The 19,760-nt window shown below is 44.6% G+C and overlaps 1 protein-coding gene across 3 annotated transcripts in view; it reads left to right on the top strand.

The window, feature by feature from the left end:
- AQP8 (aquaporin 8) overlaps window positions 1-19,760 on the top strand; it is a 33,761-nt gene that overhangs the window by 519 nt on the left and 13,482 nt on the right. The window contains exon 1 of one of the 3 annotated variants that reach the window (XM_070760907.1): window positions 7,113-7,190. The exons of 1 other annotated variant lie outside the window; for it this stretch is intronic. The gene's annotated coding sequence lies outside the window, so the exon portion shown is untranslated. Of the gene's footprint in view, window positions 1-7,112; window positions 7,191-14,961; window positions 15,054-19,760 lie in introns of those variants that run through there. One more of the 3 variants, XM_070760906.1, reaches the window with a different exon arrangement.

Genomic DNA, 19,760 nt, shown 5'->3' with positions numbered 1-19,760 from the left:
AGTATAAGATAGAATACGTTTGTTTTTAGAAGTATATCCAAATTAGTTTATATATGAAGAATTATTATGAGAAGAATTTTGAATTTATATTAGTATTAGTTTAAATGTGAAAAAAAAAATTAATGTGAAATTTAACAAATTAACAAAATTAACAAATTAATTTTTTTTAATACCTATAATAATGAATTGTATTCAAATATGTATTCTTTTTTCTATATTCAAATTTATACTTTTGAGATAAGCGGGGAAATTACAACCCCATTTTTTTTATGTTAAATGTTGGTGTGTCTGTTTGTTCATTTTATGAAAACTAATAAAATTTATTGAAAAAAAAAGAAAGAAAGGGTGCCGGGCCCTCCCCCTTGGCTCTCTTTCGCCTGATCTACAGCGTGCATTTCAAAAGTAATGCAATAATTTTTTTTTAAAGTAATTTATTGAACAGATTTGCACAAACACTTAAAATTCTTCAAAGTACTGTCCTTGGGCCTCTACACATTTTTTTCCAGTGACTCTGCCATGACCGGTACGCACCCTGGAAGGGGTCTTTGGGGACTTCTCGCAAGGTCTTCGTCACGGCTGATTGGATCTCTTCTATGGATGAAAAACACGCCTTGCAACAACACACTACGAGTCCGCGAGTTCCTGGCCAAACACCAGGTGCCAATGCTGCCCCCCCCCATAGTCCTAACGTCACCCCAGCAGACCTCTTTTTATTCCCTCGGATTAAGATCCAATCAGCCGTGTCGAAGACCATGCGAGAGGTCCCCGAAGGAGCGTACCGGTCATGGCAGAATCGCTGGAAAAAATGTGTGGAGGCCCAAGGACAGTACAGTGGTACCTCGGTTCTCGACCACAATTTGTTCTGGAAGTGTGCTCAAGAACTGATTTGGTTGAGAACCAAAACAATTTAAGATAAATTCCCCTCTTCAGTTGTCTCTCCCTCTAGCTTGCCTGCTTCTGTCCCCGTGTCTCCCTCTCTCTCTCTCTGTAGCTTGCTGGCTTCCGTCTTCAGCTCTCTCGCTCACCCGCTTCTGTCCCCGGCTCTCTCTCTGTGTGTGTAGCTTGCTGGCTTCGGTCTTCAGCTCTCTCGAGTGTTTGAGTTCCAAATATTTGTTCGGATTTCAGGGCAAAAGTTTCTTGAATTTCCTGGTCAAATACCAATTTGTTCGAACTGAGAAACGTTCGAAAACCGAGGTACCACTGTACTTTGAAGAATTTGAAGTGTTTGTGCAAATCTGTTCAATAAATTACTTAAAAATAATAATAATTGCATTACTTTTGGAACACACCCTGTAAATTAGCAGCTCCCCAGGGACCGCATGGGGGCAGAGGAGCTGCTGCCAACCGCTAATCGGCTCTAGCTGGGCGTCAAAAGGGTCGCCAAAGGCCAGAGTGGAGCGGCAGCAGGCCAAGAGGTGGCTTCCAGCTCTCTTGGAGGTCTTTGCTGTCCTCCAGCTCACAGCTCAGCTGCTGCCAGCAATGGCCACGCTTGGCCCGGGGCGTTTGCTGCTTCTGACCCTTGGCTGCTTGGCCTCTTCCTCTCCTGGGCGGTGCCCTTTGCTCCCTCCCTGATCTGCTCTCACCTTTGCTTTAAAGAAATATTTGGGAAGGGTTAGGAAGCTGATAAATTATTTTTATTGGGATGGTTCGGCAGCTGCCAAATTCTTCCGACGTTTATTGGAACAGTTGATACTGCATATTTTCTGCTGAGTTGTTTACTTTCTAACCTTGGCCTCTCCGGGGAGATAGAAGCCCTCACCTGTGCTCAGTGATGTCACACCTGTTCTGGCCACACTGGAAGGTCCTGGCTAGGAGCATTAATGGGGAAGAAGTTGCCAAAGGTGTTTCACACCCATTCCCTCCTGCCCCCCCCCATGTATGTGCACCCTTGCGCTACCCCTGTGGATGTGCATAATCCCCCCACCATCACTGCACATGCGCACAGACCTCACTGAAGCCTGGAACGGTGAAAAAAACGGGCAAACTGAAAAATCGGAAAAATGGACTCCTGTTTTGCTTGTGCTGTTTCTCACATTGTAGAGTCTTCAGGGAAGCTTCCTGAAGCCATAGAGCAGTGTTTCCCAACCTTGGCAACTTGAAGATATTTGGACTTCAACTCCCAGAATTCCCCAGCCAGCGAATGCTGGCTGGGGAATTCTGGGAGTTTAAGTCCAAATATCTTCAAGTTGCCAAGGTTGGGAAACACTGCCCTAGAGTGCAAAAAACAGCACAGTGGGCAAAGCGGAAGTCCATTTTTTTGAACTTCGATCTGATCTAACATAAGAACCTAAGAAGAGCCGTGCTGGATCAGGCCAAAGCCCATCGAGTCCAGCATTCTGTGTCCCACAGTGGCCCATCAATTTTCCATGGGGCTCTTGAGTAGAAAGAGAAGGCAAAACCCCTTGATCCACAACAAATGGGACCCAAGGGAACCCTGCCTGTCTCAACCAACATAGAGGCAGCACTTGGACATAGAGAGAGAGAAAGAAGCAAGGAAGGAGAGAGAGAGAAAGAGAAAGGGAAGGAAGGAAAGAAAGAAAGAAAGATAAAGAACAAAAGAGAGAGAGAGAACCTAAGAAGAGCCATGCTGAATCAGGCCAAAGCCCATCGAGTCCAGCATTCTGTGTTACACAGTGACCCACCAATTGTCCATGGGGATCTTGAGCAGAAAGAGAAGGCAAGACCCTCCCTTTCCCTGGACCCCCAACAAATGGTACTCAAGGGAATCCTGCCTGCCTCAACCAACATAGAGGCGGCACTTGGACATCTGTTTCAATAACCACAGATACACTTGGCATCCATGAATCTGTCTAATCCTGCCTTGAAGCTCTCCAGGCTAACAATTGTCACAAAGCCAAAAACACCCTCCCAGAGCCTCTGTGCGAGCCAAAAATCAGTTGGCCGGCACACACATGCACATTGGAGCTGAGCTAGGGCAACAGCTCGTGTGCCAGCATATATGGCTCTGCGTGCCACCTGTGGCACCCTTGCCATAGGTTTGCCACCACTGCCCTATATCATTCCAAGCAAGTGGCTGTCCGATCTGTTCTTAAATTCTCCTCCCCCAGATTCTCACCGTTAAGAAATTTCTCCTCAACCAGCTAGCTTTTCTCCTCCATTAGTTTCCATCCATTGTTTGTAGTCTTGCCTTCTGGTGTTTGGTGCTGTATGAGTTTGGTTGGGGTTTTTTTTTGGCAGAGGTTTAATTTACCCAACTAGATAAAATCACAGTTTTTTGCTGATACCAATTGTAGGTGCAGTGATGATCTTAAATCTTACCCTCCTTGCCTTTCGTAAGAATTTGAAAACATATTTATACCACTAGGCTTGGGGTCACTAGACCCTAGCCTCTGGCCCGTGAATGTTAGGATGTATTTGAATTTTTAAATGTTTAGCTTTAAAAAATATATTTTAAATTAATTATTTCTATTAATTGAACATAAAAACATAAGAGCCATGCTGAATCAGGCCAAAGCCCATTGAGTCCAGCATTCTGTGTCACCCAGTGGCCCACCAATTGTCCATGGGGATCTTGAGCAGAAAGAGAAGGCAAGACCTTCCCTTTCCCTTGACCCCCAATAAGTGGTACTCAAGGGAATCCTGCCTGCCTCAACAAACATAGAGGCAGCACTTGGACATCCATTTCAATAACCATCTATATGCTTGGTATCCATGAATCTGTCTAATCCTGCCTTGAAGCTATCAAGGCTGACAGCTGTCACGACCTCTTCTGGAAGTGAATTCCATAAATCAACGACCCTCTGGGTGAAGAAATATTTCCCTTGATTTGTCCTCACATTTTTGAAAAAGGTCTGGATGCAGCTTATCTTGTGTGCAATGGGGTGGTTGCTTGTGAAATTTAGAATCTGCTCTGTATGTATGTATTTTTGGTACACAGGTTGTTAAATAGGCGATTGTTCTGTATCTTGGCAGGAGGTTTATTATGGTGAGAAAATAAATGAATAGCATTAGCATTTAGACTTACTGCATGTACCGCTTCTTAGTGCTTTTGCAGCCCTCTCTAAGTGGTTTCCAGAATCAGCCTCCTGCCCCCAACTATCTGGGTCCTCATTTTACCCACCTCGGAAGGATGGAAGGCTTAGTCAACTTTGAGCCGGTAGTGAGACTTGAACTGCTGAACTTTCAAGGAAATCCTGCCTGCCTCAACCAGCATAGAGGCGGCACATGGACATCCGTTTCAATAACCACCACTTGGCATCCATGAATCTGTCTAATCCTGCCTTGAAGCTACCAAGGCTGACAGCTGTCATGACCTCTTCTGGAAGTGAATTCCATCAACCAAGGACCCTCTGGGTGAAGAAATATTTGCCTTGATTTGTCCTCACTTTCTTACCTATGAGCTTTAGGGAGGGGCCCCTCGTCCTGGTATTGTGTGATAGAGAAAAGAATTTTTCTCTATCCACCTTTTCTATCCCATGCATGATTTTATACCCTTTGATCAAGTCGCCCCTTAAATGCCGTCTTTCAAGGCTGAAGAGACCAAGGCGTTGCAACCTGGTGTCGTAAGGGAGGGGCTCCATTCCCTTGATCATTCTTGTTGCCCTTTTTTGCACCTTGAATTGGATTCAAAAGTGTTTTATATATGGTATTTTTACTGCAATGTTGTGAGCCACCCCAAGTCCACGGAGAGGGATGGCATATAAGTCCAATAAATAAATAAGTAAATAAATAAACAAATTATTATTATTATTATTTTTTAAAGTAATTTTTATTAAATTGTTTTAAAAAGTATAATCAAAGAAGTATATACATTGGTATATTTGCAATATTTGCAATAACAAAAAAACATACATACCAAAACAAAAAACACCATGGACAATTACAAAATTACAAATAACATAAAAAAGATATGTCATCAATATCCTCTTGGGAGGAGGAAAGTTACAGTCTTGTCGAATATCAAATTATTTTCTGGTGAATAGAAATTATTGGCATTCACTATTATTCTTTTTGGTTGTCAATGTCTTCTCTATTGTTATTGTTTTTTAACCGCCTTCTGTACACTCTTTGTTAATTCATTTAGTTACATAAAAATTTTGTTTTCACCAAAACAGTTGTATTTGCATCATATCTCATCTTTCTGTCGATAAATACATGTCTTAACGCATTGCTATTATCGTAATTCAATTTAAACTTCTATTTCTCCTCTTAAACCAATCATAAAATGTGTTCCATGTTTTATAATAATAGGAGTCTTCTTTGTTTTTTAAGCAAATTAAACGGGGCGGAAAGCAGCAATTTCCCCCGATTTTTGGATATTTTTTTTGCTTCCATGCATGCACGAAATTCTTGCACGAAATTCAGCTTCTGCGTATGCATAGGAGCCAAATCTCGTGCCGGGAGCACACTCGCTTTGCGCATGGACAGGTGTGCTCCCAAGGTGTTCCGGTAGCACCGAGAAATAGTGACCCATACCTGCTTCCAGCTCTGTTGTGATTATTGATTGATTGATTCTATCCTTCTATTAATGCCACTTCAAGGACCAGTTCCCTGATGTCTTGTCAAAAGCAGCTGTATTTCCCATCAGATGGGGGACCAATCAAACCCCCCCCCCTCTTAGCACTTCCCTCCCTCTGGGCTTCCTAAGAAATAGCAGACTCAGAGCTTGGGCTTGGAAATTTCCATTGGCCTCTGCCATAAAATCAGTTGGTTTTATAATATGGCATATAAATGTTCATAGGCACCGTATAAAATTGTGCAGGCTAGCTACTTGAGATATTTCTGAACGTGCTCACTTGGTAGAGATTATGCAACTTTTGAATTGTGGGTGCTGCGCAGCCAATAATCGCTGGAGATCACAGTGCAGAAAGATAAGGATGCGGTCAGGTGAGCCTTGCATTCTTTATAGCTTTGAAAATTGGAATGTGTCAACTATTATGCTAGTTTTCAAATCTTAATGGGCATGTTTGAAGAAGGAAAGATGTCACTCAAGGGACAAAAGGACACGGAGGGAGGGAGGGGTTCCTCTTCGGGTCATCAGGGCAGCCAAGTTTTTCTTCTAAGGACCATCTAGACCAGTGATGGGGAACCTATAGCACGGGTACCACAGATGGCACGCAGAGCCATATCTACTGGCACGCGAGCCATTGCCCTAGCTCAGCTCCAATGTGCATGTGTGTGCCGGCCAGCTGCTTTTTGGCTCACCCAGAGGCTCTGGGAGGGCATTTTTGCCTTCCAGAGAGCCTCCGGGGGGATGGGGGAGAACATTATCTCAGGGACCGCCTTCTGCTGCACGCATCCCAGCGACCAGTTAGGTCCCACAGAGTGGGTCTTCTCCGGGTCCCGTCAACTAAACAATGCCGCTTGGCAGGACCCAGGGGAAGAGCCTTCTCTGTGGCAGCCCCGGCCCTCTGGAACCAACTCCCCCCAGAGATTAGAATTGCCCCCCCCTCCTTGCCTTTTGTAAGCTACTTAAAACCCACCTCTGCCGCCAGGCATGGGGGAATTGAGATACCCTTTCCCCTTAGGCCTTTACAATTTTATGCATGGTATGTCTGTATGTATGTTTGGTTTTTATTATAATGGGTTTTTAATTGTTTTTAGTATTGGATTATTGTTATATGCTGTCTTATTATTGCTGTTAGCCGCCCCGAGTCTCCGGAGAGGGGTGGCATACAAATCCAATAAATAAAATAAATAAAATAAAATAAATAAATTTTTATCCTCCCCTGGCTCCAGGGAAGCCTTTGCAGCCTGGGGAGGGCGAAACACAAGCCTACTGGGCCCACCAGAAGTTGGGAAACAGACTGTTTCCGACCTCCAGAAGGGCCTCTGGGGGATGGGGGAAGCTGCTTTCACCCTCCCGGGCATTGAATTATGAGTGTGGGCACTCGCGCATGCACAATAGCACACATTCACACTCTTTCGGCACCTGAAGAAAAAAAAGGTTCACTATCACTGATATAGACTAATGATGGAGAACCTTTTTTTCCTTGGGTGCCAAATTAGTGCACATTCTTCTTGAGTCTATCTTCTAAAGTGTTGATTATTCCCCTATCTTGGTGTCATCTGTAAATTCTGTTCCCTCATCTAAATTGTTTATTAAGACATGGAAGAATAATGGGTCTAAGACAGAACCTTGGGTTACCCCATTGCATGTCTTAAAGTTGCCAAGTTTGAAGACCTCTGCATCAGGAGGTGGTACAGTCTACCCTACATATTACCAAGAAGTAAGCTGTGGTCTACTTTATCAAATGCCTTACTGAAGTCTACATATACTATATCCAGAGCATGCCCAAAGGGTGGGTGGAGAGGACGTCAACTTAGCTATGATGAAATGAGTATGTTCCCGGTAAGATAAGATAAACATCATAGACCTGCAATCAGGTTGTTTTATAAGTGATATTTTGAACAATATCACAATGCATATCCCAAAGGTGCTTTTTCATGACGCAAATGGAACTTCTGGTTTTTCTTGTAAGACATTTGCTTCTCATCCAAGGAGCTTCTTCATTGAAGCTGAAGAAGCTCTTTGGATGAGAAGCGAAATGTCTTCAAGGAAAAAAAACCCCAGAAGGTCCAGTTGCCTCTTGCAAAAGCACCTTTGGGAGAACCATGGCCTGGATGACCGAGAATCTCCATAGATATCCCAACACACATTTTCACCACTGAATTGATATTATCGTAATGATCAGAAAATTATTGTGTTGGTTATGACCTTTAAAGCTCTACATGGTATTGGACCAGAGTACCTCCGGAACCGCTTGTTACCGCACGAATCCCAGTGACCGATAAGGTCGCACAGAGTTGGCCTTCTCCGGGTCCTGTTGACTAAACAATGTCATCTGGCGGGCCCCAGGGGAAGAGCCTTCTCTGTGGCGGCCCCGGCCCTCTGGAATCAACTCACCCTGGAGATTAGAACTGCTCCCACCCTCCTTGTCTTTCGTAAACTACTCAAGACCCACCTATACCGCCAGGCATGGGGGATTTGAGACATCGTTTCTCCAGGCTTCTTATAATTTATGTTTGGTATGTATGTGTTGTCTGGTTTTAACATGATAGGGTTTTAGTTATTTCTTTTAATATTAGATTTGTGTCACTATAATATTGTTTTTATCATTGTTGTGAGCCGCCCCGAGTCTTCGGAGAGGGGCGGCATACAAATCTAAATAATAATAATAATAATAATAATAATAATAATAATAATAATTATTATTATTATTATTATAATTATTATTATTATATACACTGCTCAAAAAAATAAAGGGAACACTTAAAAAACAGAATATAACTTCAAGTAAATCAAACTTCTGTGAAATCAACCTGTCCACTTAGGAAGCAACCCTGATTGACAATCAACTTCACATGCTGTTGTGCAAATGGAATAGTTGTGCAAATGAAATATTCAATGAGAATATTTCATTCATTCATTTGCTGGCTGGAGAATTCTGGGAGTTGAAGTCCAAATAGCTTCAAGTTGCCAAGGTTGGGAAACACTGATTTAAGTGTCCCCTCTTTTTTTTTTGAGCAGTATATTTTATTTAAAACTTGCTACATCGTCTTTTCTTTCCTGTTACATTTGTACGTACAAGTAACACTGTGCTCTTCCAAGCACCTGGCGATCAGGTGTGAAAACTCCCAGGAGCCTCTGATCTCTTTTGAGTTAGTTAATGAGCCCCTGCAGGATGCCCCAGAGGAAGATGTGAGACAGACGGTGAGGGACTGCCACCAGTTTGGAAGTCCCTGGTGAGCGCCTGGATGCTCCATGAACTCCCATGTCGAAGAACAATTATTTTTTTTAAAAAATCCCTTCCCCTCTGGAAGCCAAAATGATACAAAAGCACAGCTGGACACCAATTCCCAAGTAGGTTTGGTGGCTGTTGTGATGCTGGGAGGGACAACGGCAAGTCCTAATTAAGCAGTTCCCATTAGCTGGGATGACTTTTGTTAGCTGCTTCAAGGCTGGAGAGAAGAGTCTTTGCTTCCCTTAGTAGCTGTTTGTGAGTAGCATTTCCAACACACTATAATTTCTTCCAATTCTTAGAGAAAGGGGTGGTTTTAATTGCTTAGTGGGTCTCCAAAGAGAAGAGATTGGCTGTGAATTCCTGAGGGGGTGGGTGGGCAGGGATGCTGGCAACCCAAAGGTTGACTGGAGGAAAACGGTCAAGGGTGGGAGGTGGACACAGGAGAGTCCAGCAAAGCCAGAGGTCCTCAGAGGAGCCGAGATGCAGCTTGAGAAACCTTAGGACAGGGGACGGAAGGCATGCTGGTGCACTTATGCACGCTCCTTACTGACCTCTTAGGAATCGGGAGAGGTCAACAGTGGATAATCTCAGGGTAAAGTTTTGGGGGTTAGGTGATGATACTACAGAGTCTGGTAGTGAGTTCCATGCATCAACTACTCGGTTACTAAAGTCGTATTTCCTGCAGTCGAGTTTAAAGCGGTTTATATTAAGTTTGTATCTTTTGTGTGCTTGTGAGTTGTTGTGCTTGAAGCTGAAGTAGTCATTGACAGAAAGGACTTTTGTAGCAGATGATTTTTATGGACTATGCTTAGGTCGTGTTTAAGGCGACGTAGTTCTAAGCTTTCTAAACCTAGGATTGTCAGTCTAGTTATGTACAGTATTCTGTTACGAGTGGAGGAGTGGAGGGCTCTTCCAGTAAAGTATCTCTGGACACTTTGTAATGTATTCATGTCTGATATGCGGTGCGGGCTCCAGACAGATGAGCTGTATTGAAGGATTGGTCTGGCGAAAGTTTTGTATGCTCTGGTTAGTAGTGTGAGATTACCAGAGCAGAAGCTACGTAGGATTTAGGTTAACAACTCTTGAAGCCTTTTTGGCGATGTTGTTGCAGTGGGTTTTGGTACTTTATTTAATTAGATTCCTATGCTGCCCTTCTCAACCGACTGGTGTTGCCTGTTGCTCCTCAGAGGTTATGACAGAAAAGGCTTAAGATGTTCCTCACCGTCAGGGTATTGACTAGGAGCTTCAGTCTGCCTGGGAGAAGTGGCACCTGTCAATTTCAGCTCATTGGGGCTTTTGAAGTCCCCAAACACCCCAGAGCATAAGGCTGACTTCTCACGGTTTGTTTAAGGGAAGGGTTGGTTTACCCAGATGTTGCATTCTCATGCTAACGTCAAGAGGCAGGAGTTGGTCATCTTTGTTTCCAGAATCTCATTGCCATTTTGTCCGAGACAAGCATTTTGCCTTGTCCATAAGTCAGGGTCACATATTGGGATAGAGGATTTAACAGCCCTTGGGAACACGGAGTGGAGAGGTAGTTGTTAATGAAGAGGTTCTGGGAGATGACGGAAGTGGGAAAGAGGCCCTGTTATAATTACACTAGGTTTAAGTTGAGCTGGAGGATTACTTTGGTAGGCTTCCAACTGGTTCTGTTAGGTTATCTTCTAGTAATAAAAAAATCATTTTCTGGAAATCCAAGTGCTTCTTGTTTTCCGAGCTTGTAAGATTTAATATTAATCTTGAAGGCCTCCCAAAATAATTGCCTGGCAAACATCACACCTGGCTCCATCCGACAACCTCCTTGGACCATGCAAAGCTAAGGCAATTGAAAGTCTGCTCTATATTGCCCTTAGGAAGTTGGGATGATTTTTACCAGAAAATGACTCCTGTATGGAAGGAGAGCAGGCAAATTGAGAGAGAAAGCATAAAAACTGGTTGTCCACAGAGTCCTCTCCTCAGTGGTAAAGCTTCTGGAAGTCTTAAAAAAAAAGGATTTGACATTTACAATAAAGAGAATGTATATTTAATTGTTCATGTATTGACTGCAGCTAGAATTGTATTTGCTCAACATTGGAAAAGTGAAGGAATTCCCATTGATGAGAAGGTCATTAGAAAAATAGTAGAATGTGCAGAAATGAACAGATTAACATTAGAAATCAAGGGAAAAGAACAAACCGGATATTATAAGATATGGGAAGTATTTTATCAGTGGTTAGAGGATTAAAAAAGGATTAATTACTCTTGGTCATATCTGGCCCAGGGGCCAAGATTTCTCCACAAACCATCACAAATCCCAGCGACCAGTTAGGCCCCACAGAGTTGGCCTTCTCCGGGTCCCGTCAACTAAACAATGTCGTTTGGCGGGACCCAGGGGAAGAGCCTTCTCTGTGGCGGCCCCAACCCTTTGGAACCAACTTCCCCCAGATATCAGAGTTGCCCCCACCCTCCTTGCCTTTCGTAAGCTCCTTAAAACCCACCTCTGTCGTCAGGCGTGGGGGAATTGAAACTTTCCCTTCCCCCTAGGCTTATAAAATTTATGCATGGTATGTCAGTATGTATGATTGGTTTCTTAAATTAGGGTTTTAAATTAACTTAAATATTAGATTTGTTTACATTGTATTATTATTGCTGTGAGCCGCCCCGGCTCTGCAGAGAGGGGCGGCATACAAATCTGATTAATGAATGAATAAATAAATAAATCAACATTTTCTCATGGAGCATCAGTGGTCCACAGACCACAGGTTGGTGACCTGTGCCCTAAAGGATTCTGGGAGTTGAAGTCCACACATCTTAAAGTTGCCAAGATTGATGAACCATGCTTGAATTAGTGGACTGCAGGTTCCATCCATCTTCCAGAGGGAGGAACAAAGAGGTCCACGGACTCTGGGGCATTCAGAAGACACCAGGTGCAGCAATGCTGTTTAGGGTACAAGGGTGGCTGTCCTTTCGTAATCCTTCTTTTTCATTCCTGCCTGTGTCCAAGGGCTGCCGGGCACTCTGTTCTTGTCAGGGCATCGCTGGGTCTGCCAAGGGGGACCAGCAACAATGCCTATACTCTGCCCCCCCTTCCCTAAAGTGGCTGCCCTTTGAGCTCCTGCTTCCTGCTGCCCAACAGCGAGACCGGCTCTCCGTGACTTGATGCCACAGAGTTTCCCATCAGCTGTGGAGGCAGAAGCACTAAAAACATCTCCCCCTTCCTTCTCTCCACCCCTCCAGTCCCCCAGGCCCCCCATTTGCTGCTGCCGGGAACCAGAGGGGCGCCTCATGCTGAAGCGAGCAAGTGGAAATTTCCTCCCCGTCCCTTGAGCCTTGCAAAACGTTGTCATAAAAGCATCTGTGGGATTCACTACCTTCAGCCAACAGAAAAACAAGGGCTATAAACAAGGCCTCTTAATTACCCAACACATTGATAAAGGCAAGAAGAGATTACACAACCCCTGAAGCGCAAAGGTGCCATGCTTGGAACACCTTGTCGTGTTCTTGTCCCATCCCAAAGGGGATTACGTACCGCAGGTGAGGGACTTGCCTCGGCTGTGTGGCAAGGGCAGCGGCACATTCCTTCTCCTCGGATCCTGCTCTCCTCTCTCCATTTTCCAGGAATCAAATGGGATCTTTCCTCCTTTCCTTTCCTCTCCTCTCCTCTCCTCTCCTTTCCTTTCCTCTCCTCTCCTCTCCTCTCCTTTCCTTTCCTCTCCTCTCCTCTCCTTTCCTCTCCTCTCCTTTCCTTTCCTCTCCTCTCCTCTCCTTTCCTTTCCTTTCCTTTCCTCTCCTCTCCTTTCCTCTCCTCTCCTCTCCTTTCCTTTCCTCTCCTCTCCTCTCCTTTCCTTTCCTTTCCTTTCCTTTCCTTTCCTCTCCTCTCCTTTCCTCTCCTCTCCTCTCCTCTCCTTTCCTCTCCTCTCCTCTCCTCTCCTCTCTTTTCCTCTCCTCTCCTCTCCTCTCCTTTCCTTTCCTTTCCTTTCCTTTCCTCTCCTCTCCTCTCCTTTCTAAATTGAGATCCCAAGGGCCTACACCAAGATGGTATGTTTTAAAAAAGTCAAGATGACAGATACAACGGTGTGATAAAGCTCTGTCCATTTTTAATGTGTTGCAGAGGTGAGCTTGATCACATAGGTGGAGTTTCACTTACAGTGCTGAGGGCACCACATTGACTATACCTGAGGTCTGTCTGTCTTTCTTTCTTTCTTTCTTTCTTCCCTCCTTTTTCTTTTTTTCTATTTATCTATCTATCCATCCATCCAACCATTTATCTATCTATCTATCTATCTATCTATCTATCTATCTATCTATCTATCTATCTATCTATCTATCTATCATCTCTATCAATCAATCAACCAATCAATCAACCTATGGTACCTACCTACCTACCTACCTATCATTATCTATCTATCTACCTACCTACCTATCTATCTATCTATCTATTTATTCCATACAAGCAATTGATATTTGGAAGTTTAACTGGGGATAGATTTACTTATCTTACTTTATCAAAAGGTGAATGTATTTTGTTTTTATGACAATTGCTCCCCACCTTTTTTATTCCAACTCAGACTTTAGGGGCCATCCGTGGTGACACTTTATCAGCTTTCTCACCTTTGCTCCCCCAGTCAGCGTTGTGCGTCCTATGAACAGGACATAAGTGCTGAAAGAGGCGAAACCTGCCTAGTGCGTTGATTAGAAAAGATATGGAGAAAAATTGCCAGGACATTCCCAGTGGCGGGAGATGCTCCACACTGCATTGAAAAGATCCAGGATTCAATCCCCCCCCCCCCCCGAAAAATCTGCCCAGGTTTTGGATCTCTGCCTGGGTACTTGGAAGCTGGGGGTGGGACAGCTTCATCTGCTCATAAGAACATAAGAAGAGCCATGCTGAATCAGGCCAAAGCCCATCGAGTTGCAGTTGGGCTTTGGTCCAATTCCGCAGGGCTCTTCTTAGGTTCTTATCAAAGAGAGAGAGAGAGAGAGAGAGAAAGAAAGAAAGGCATTAATAATAATAATAATAATAATAATAATAATAATAATAATAATAATAATGGACTGGCTTTGCCTGCCTTTACGAGGCAGCCGATCTTGAATCCCACCTCTGCTCCCAGACAGACTCCATGCAGATCCCTCTGTACAGGGGTGAACAGTGCGGTCAGGCAGTAGGGAAAGCAAGTAGAATGCCTGGCTGCATAGTTAGAGGTATAACAAGCAGGAAGAGGGAGATTGTGATCCCGCTGTATAGAGCGCTGGTGAGACCCCATTGGGAATACTGTGTTCAGTTCTGGAGACCTCACCTACAAAAAGAGATGGATCAAATTGAACGGGTCCAAAGACGGGCTACAAAAAGGGTGGAAGGTCTTAAGCATAAAACGTATCAGGAAAGATTTCATGAACTCCATCTGTATAATCTGGAGGACAGAAGGGAAAGGGGGGACACGATTGAAACATTTACATATGGTAAAGAGTTAAATAAAGTTCAGGAGGGAAGTGAACCCAAGAACAAGGGGGCACAATCTGAGGTGAGTTGGGGAAAAGATCAGAAGTAACGTGATAAAATATTATTTGACTGAAAGAGTTGTAGATGCTTGGAACAAACTTCCAGCAGACGTGGTTGGTAAATCCACAGTAAATGAATTGAAGCATGCCTGGGATAAACATAGATCCATCCTAAGATAAAATACAGGAAATAGTGCAAGGGCAGACTAGATGGACCAGGAGGTCTTTTTCCCACTGTCAATCTTTCTATGTATACTCAAGGCCCCCTTTTGTCCTCAGTGCTTTATATGCCAGCACATTCCCAAAGGATAGGACGACAGTTCCCAGAATTCACGCCTGAGGAATTCTGGGAGTTAAAGTCCACCCATCAGATGCGGTGACTGCCTCTGTCGCATTCAAGAAGGACACAGGCGAAGTCTTTGAGGGCACCAGTGGTGACACATCTTTTAGGAGATGCCCACCACTTCCTCGCTTATGCAGGAGGGACGGCCTTTCCCCAAACTGCCTCTGCATCGAGGAAGGAGCGTTCCTCCACTGGCTCTGAATGGCTCTGCGCCCTTTGCTTTGCCCAGGCTGGCAACTAAACCTGGCAGAGTCTCCCGAAATGAAAGCTTGAACTCGGTGCCCCGAAGAGCAAACAGCTCTTCTTCCCCAGCCAGCTGGAGTGGCCCCTCCCCTCTTGTCACCCTTCTCCCACGCCCCCTGATTGATGGGGAGGGTGCCAATATTCCTAGGAGATAAGAAAAGGGCTGCTTCTGCCAAAGGGGCCGGTCAGCCAGAGGAGCCTTGGGCAGCCCGGTCAGGCAGGAGCCGCTGCTTTTCCAGGGCGAAGCCTTTGTGCAGCTGCAGCCAGGAGCCGAGAGAGCTTGGGTGAGTACTGCAACAGTTGGGGGGTTAGGGGTGGGGGTCTCCATAGAAGGAGGGTTCCATCCAGAAGGGGACAAGCAAGCCATCATTCCTCAAAGCTCCCCCTGGTTTGAAGTAGCTAAGAAGCAATTGGCCTGACCACAAATGAAAAATTCTGTGGTCTATCTATAGCAGGGGTCTCCAACCTTGGCAACTTTAAGCCTAGCAGACCTAAGCATAAAACTTATCAGGAAAGACTTCATGAACTCCATCTGGAGAGTCTGGAGAACAGAAGGGAAAGGGGGGACATGATCGAAACATTTCAATATGTTAAAGGGTTAAATAAGATTCCAGAGAGAAGTATTTTTAATAGGAAACTGAACCCAAGAACAAGGGGACACAATCTGAAGTTAGTTGGGGGAAAGATCAGAAGCAACGTGAGAAAATATTATTTGACTGAAAGAGTAGTAGATGCTTGGAACAAACTTCCAGCAGACGTGGTTGGTAAATCCACAGGAACTGAATTTAAACATGCCTGGGATAAACATAGATCCATCCTAAGATAAAATACAAAAAGTAGTACAAGGGCAGACTAGATGGATCATGAGGTCTTTTTCTGCCGTCAGTCTTCTATGTTTCTATGTTTCAACTCCCAGCTGGGGAATTCTAGGAGTTGAAGTCCGCCAGGCTTAAAGTTGCCAAGATTGGAGACCCTTGGTCTGCATAGGATACCTTTGAAAGCATTAATCCAGCGGCAAGATTGAGCTTTGCAGAAAATTGGAAAGAAGAAAATATACCAACAGAACACATGATAATCAGAACGATACTAGAATGCATAAAAATGAGTAAAATGACGATGGAATTGCAGAATAAACAGGGAAATGATTATTATACCATATGGGAAAAATTATACAATTGCATAGAGAAAAAAACAGATTTTTTTTTTAAAAAACCAGACAAAATAAAACAGGACAATGTAGAAAAGGCAATGTAAAATATCTCAAAAGGCACAAGTTTCCGTAAATTGCTTGTATGTATTTTATGATGTGTCTACTTTTTGTATGTGTAGTTTTATGTTTCAAAAAATTCATTTTTAAAAAAAACACCAAAGCTTTAAAGCAGAGAATTACAAAATAATAATAATAATAATAACAACAACAACAACAAATATAAAAATAAAAATAAAATTGAAAAGCAAGAAGCTGCTTCATTCTTTTATTGGAATAGTTTTTCATTAGGAATTTTGCAGGAATGCATCTGTTTCTCCTTGGCCTGCGATGGACAGAGATGGACTACATAGAAACATAGAAACATAGAAAATTGACGGCAGAAAAAGACCTCATGATCCATCTAGTCTGCCCTTATGCTATTTTCTTAGGATGGATCTATGTTTATCCCAGACATGTTTAAATTCAGTTACTGTGGATTTACCAACCACGTCTGCTGGAAGTTTGTTCCAAGTATCTACTACTCTTTCAGTAAAATAATATTTTCTCATACAAGGCCCCTAATAATCCTTTAGGAAATGCCTCCAGCTTTGAGGATGGACTGGAGCTCCAGTCTTCCTCGGACAGGAGAGAAGTTTGCAGATAACATTCTTCTCAGTCAGATCTTCATTCCAAAGTCCATTTCTTATACAATAATTGCTGAAGGATAGTTTTCAAGTTCTTAAATTCGGTGCGGTTTCCATGCCGAAATATGGGCACCCCTGCGTGTCGGTGTGCAATTTTGCTACCTGCCCAGGTGCAGCGGCAGAATTGCACTGGACTCCGCTAGCTCTCAGAGCCACAGGGGCGAACACACGTCACCCTTCCAACTTAGCAGCCCATCTCTGGAAGGCAACCATCATCATCATCATCATCATCATCATCATCATCATCATTATTATTATTGTTATTAATATTAATTAGATTTGTATGTCGCCCCTCTCTGACAACTTGGAGCGGCTCACAACAGCAAAGCACAGTACAAATCCAATGATTAAAAAACAGTTTAAACCCTTAATATAAAAACAGTCATACACCCCAAACAAACCATATATAAAATGGAATGGCCCGGGGGAATCAATTTCCCCATGCCTGGTGGCAGAGGTGGGTTTTTAGGAGTTTGCAAAAGGCAGTGAGGGCGGGGGCAGTCCTGATCTCCGCTGGGAGTTGATTTCAGAGGGTCTGGGCCACCACAGAGAAGGCTCTTCCCCTGGGTCTCGCCAGACGACATTATTTCGTCGACGGGACCTGGAGAAGGCCAACTCTGTGGCACCTAATCGGTCGCTGGGATTCGTGTGGCAGAAGATCTCAACGAATGATTAGTTAATTCAGTTTTTCTCAACCTTGGCCTTTTGGAGTTTGTACATCTTCCGTTGCCAAGATGGAGAAACACTGAGGTAACGTCTCTTGCGAAGTTACTTGGGATCCCATTTTAAGCAGCAGCTCATCAAACTCTCATCAGACTCTCTCACCCCAATTACGCCGACCCCTCCCACCTACTCAAGCAGGAAGGACATCTCTGGATCCTGTCAGTCAAGGAATTTTGGCTGCAGGATAAAAGAGGGGAGGTCTTCTCTGCTGTGGCTTTTCGGAACATCTCACCCCCATCAGAAGTGGGGCAAGCTCCCACCCAATTAGCGTGGGGTCCAAAAGTACGATGTTGGCAGCTTCTGAACGCTGCAGCTTTTTGAATTTTTAACTTTGATATTTATTTTTATTGCATGTTTTAACTTGTTCCTAATTCTGCTTTTAACCCATGCTTTTGTGTGTTTGGATGGTTTTGTTATGACATTGTAAAACTGCCCAGGGTACCAACTAAACCAGTAGATGGCGAATCTATGGCGTGGGTGCCACAGGTGGCACATGGAGCCATATCTGCTGGCACATGAGCTGTTGCCCTAGCTCTGCTCCAACGTGCATGTGTGTGCTGGCCAGCTGATTTTTGGCTTGCACAGAGGCTCTGGGAGGGCGTTTTTGGCTTCCAGGGAATCCTTGGAGCCTGGGGAGGGTGAAACATGAGCCTACTGGGCCCATCAGAAGTTGGGAAACAGGCCATTTCCGGCCTCCAGAGGGTCTCCAGGAGGTGGGGGAAGCTGCTTCCGTCTTCCCCAGGCATTGAATTATGGGTGTGGGCACTCGTCCATGTGCGATAGCATGTGTGCACACTCTTTGGGCACCTGAAGGAAAAAAGGTTCGCCATCACTGAACTAAATGTATGAACGAAGAGAATGGTCATTGCCTGGCTATCATTTGATAGCCACCCTCCTCTTGCCTGGATGCGCCAATTGACCCAACCTTCAAGGGACCCATTCAACCCTCAGTTGAGCTGCCTGCATTCAGCACCCTAAACTAAAACGAGGCAGCTCCCTTCCTGGTTCGGTGCGATGGCTAACAGAGACCTCAGGGAGAACCAGGAGCCATTGGAGTCTTTCTCCCAGGGAAATGCCACCTCTCTGGAGGCCCTCAAAGCTGTTCTGAATATGGGGTTTGAGTTAAAAGGGAAAGCCAATTTGGGGCAACCTTGGGGTGAACTCAGCCGCCTGGCCCAATTTTGTAATTTTTCACTTGGCCAATTGGTTCTACCTTGGACTTCTCTGCTCTGTTCTGAGGAAGGGAGGGAGAGAGAAAAAGAGGAAGAGAGAGAGAAGAAAGAGGAGAAAGGGAGAGAGAAAGTAGGAGACAGAGAAAAGAGAGAAGGGGGAGAGAAAGAGAGAGAGAAGGTGAGGGAGAGAAAGAAGAGAGGGAGGAGAGAGAAGGAGACAAAGAGAGGAGAGAGAAAGAGATGGGGTGTGGGAAGAGAAAGAGAGAGAGAAGAAAGAAGAGAGAGAAAGGGAGAGAAGAGGAAAAGAGAGAGAGAGAGAAAGAGAAGAGAGGGGAGAGAGAAAGGGAGGGAGAGAGAGAGAGGAGGTGAGGGAGAGAGGAGAGAAAGAGGTGGGGTGTGGGAAGAAGAAGAGAGAAAGAAGATGGGGAAAAGAGAGAGAGAGAAAGGGAAGAGAGGAGAGAAAAAGAGAGAAGAGGGAGAAGGAGACAGAGAAGAGAGAGAGAGGAGAGAAAGAGATGGGGTGCAGGAAGAGGAAGAGTGAGAGAAGGTGAGGAAGAGAGAAAGAGAGAATAAAGTGAAGAAAGAGGAGAGAGAAAGGGAGAGAGAGAGAAAAGAGGGGAAAAAAAGAGAGAGGAGAGAGAAAGGGGGGAGAGGAGGAGACAGAGGAGAGAGAGAGAAGAGAGAAAGAAATGGGGTGGGGGAAGAGAGAGAGAGAGAAGGTGAGGGAAAGAGAGAGAAGAGATGAGAGAATTGGGGGGAGAGAAGAGGAGGTGAGAAAGAGACGAGAGAAAGACATAGGGTATGAGAAGAAGAGAGAAAGAAGGTGAGGAAAAGAGAAAGAGAGAAAGGGAAGAGATAGGAGGAAAAAAAGAGAGAGAGAGAAGAGGGAGAAGGAGACAGAGAAAAGAGAGACAGAGAGGAGAGAAAGAGATGAAGGAGGGAAGAAAGAGAGAGAGAGAGAGAGAAGATGAGGTCAGTTCTACACCTGACCAGTCTGGCTGGCTGCAGTGTGGCGTGGCTATGGGTGTCATTTCTCTGCCTGTTACCAGAGGTGGCAAAGAGGACAATGGGCACACAGGTCTGCCAAAGCCTCACCCTCCCCAGAACAAGGTGGCCTTGTGAGGAGTGACAACCGAGCCAGATTTAAGGCCCCATTGTCACATTCCAGGGTCAACTTCCACCCACTTCTCTGGGGCTGGCAGG

The sequence above is a fragment of the Erythrolamprus reginae genome, chromosome 9 (genome assembly GCF_031021105.1).
Source record: "Erythrolamprus reginae isolate rEryReg1 chromosome 9, rEryReg1.hap1, whole genome shotgun sequence".
Lineage (NCBI taxonomy): Eukaryota > Metazoa > Chordata > Lepidosauria > Squamata > Dipsadidae > Erythrolamprus > Erythrolamprus reginae.
Note: the sequence above shows the minus strand (reverse complement) of the source record. Positions and strands in the feature narration are given on the sequence as shown.